Source organism: Chrysochloris asiatica, unplaced genomic scaffold (genome assembly GCF_000296735.1).
Source record: "Chrysochloris asiatica unplaced genomic scaffold, ChrAsi1.0 scaffold00098, whole genome shotgun sequence".
NCBI classification, from domain to species: Eukaryota; Metazoa; Chordata; class Mammalia; order Afrosoricida; family Chrysochloridae; genus Chrysochloris; species Chrysochloris asiatica.
In genome coordinates this window covers 11,871,424-11,873,100 of record NW_006408616.1, presented here as the reverse complement: position 1 = coordinate 11,873,100, position 1,677 = coordinate 11,871,424, and positions in this window count along the sequence as shown.

Here is a 1,677-nt window from a genome sequence, read left to right as displayed (position 1 = left end):
TTTTTTTTTTTTTTTAATTCTCAGCCATAAGGGATGTTAGTGGCTTTCAGAGGTCACTGTATTCTTAATACGTTGTTGTTGTTGTTTAGTGTTGTCAATCATAACTTAGAGTTCTCTTTGTATACTCTCAGAAGATAACATTTCTATATCTGGTACCAACACTTTATATCAAATGCCCTTAAATCCAAATAACAGGCATAGTTTCTATCTAAGTTCTGGTGTGGCACTGTTGGATAAGAACTAGAATGCTAACCTCAAGGTTCAAACCCACCAACTGCTCCTCAAAAACTCCTATATAGGGTCACTGTAAAATGTTCATTTGAGTTGTATCCTTTCACCATATTTAGTAAATCTGTATGCTAAGCAAATAATCTGAGAACCTGAATTGTATGTAGAAGAACACAGCATCAGGATTGGAGAAAGAGTCATTAATAACCTGCAGATGCAGATAACACATCCTTGCTGATAGCCCAGAGGACTGGAAATACTGACGAATATCAAAGACTACAGCCTCCAGTATGCATTGTACCTCAACATAAAGAAAATGAAAATCCTCACAACTCAACCAATAAATCATATCATGATAAACGGAGAAAAGATTGAAGTTGTCAAAGACTTCATTTTGCTTGGATCTACTATTTCCAATACTCATGGAAGCAGCAGTCAAGAAATCAAATGATGTTTTGCATTAGGTAAATCTGCTGCAAAAGACCTCCCTAAAGTATCATGGACTGCTAGAAGAACTAGCAAATCAGTGCTGCAAGAAGTACAGCCAGAATGCTTCTTAGAAGCCAGGATGGGGAGACTTCTCTCAGACTTCGGACATATTATCAGGAGGGACCAGTCACTGGAGAAAGACATCATGTTTGGTAAAATGGAGGGTCCCTGAAAAAGAGGAAGACCTCCAACAAGATGGATTGGCACAGTGGCAGCAATGATAGACTCAACACTGATTGTGAGGATGACACAGGACCAGACAGTGCTTTGTTCCGTAGTACATAAGGTCACTATGAGTCGGAACGGACTCGATGGCACTTAACAAAAACAACCTACGTACAGTCCTTGTGTGGTGCTATAGAATAGTAACTTGGCAGCTAACTACTAGGTCAGTGGTTCAAAACCACCAGCAACTTCTCAGAAACCCTATATAGGATTGCTATGAGTCTGAAATGATTTGATGGCACTTAGCAACAACGCCTACATAGAAATATGCACAAATTATATTCATATTACATCAAAAAAATCTGACTCATAGTGATTCTAAAAAGGGTTTCTGAGACTGTAAATATTTATGTTAGCAGACAGCTTCATCTTTCTCCCACAGAGTGTCTGGTAGGTTTAAATGACTGATGTTAGCAGTCACCACCTAACCCACAATGCCACCAGGGCTCCTTATGATACATACATATATAAATATACATATGAGGGTGAGTAAAAAGATTGCTACAAGATCATGGAAATCTTTATTAACCAAAACTATTAAATGTGGAGTTACTGTTTTTTGACATATCCGCCATTTAGGTCTACATACTTCTGCAAGTGGTGTTTTCATCTCTCCCCAAAGAATGTTATGCTCTTTGATTTACAGCATTTCAATATGGAAGTTTTGGAATCCTCAAGGGATACTAATCAGGTTCCTATTTAATGTTCTTTAAGGTTTTTGAGCAAAAGGAATTC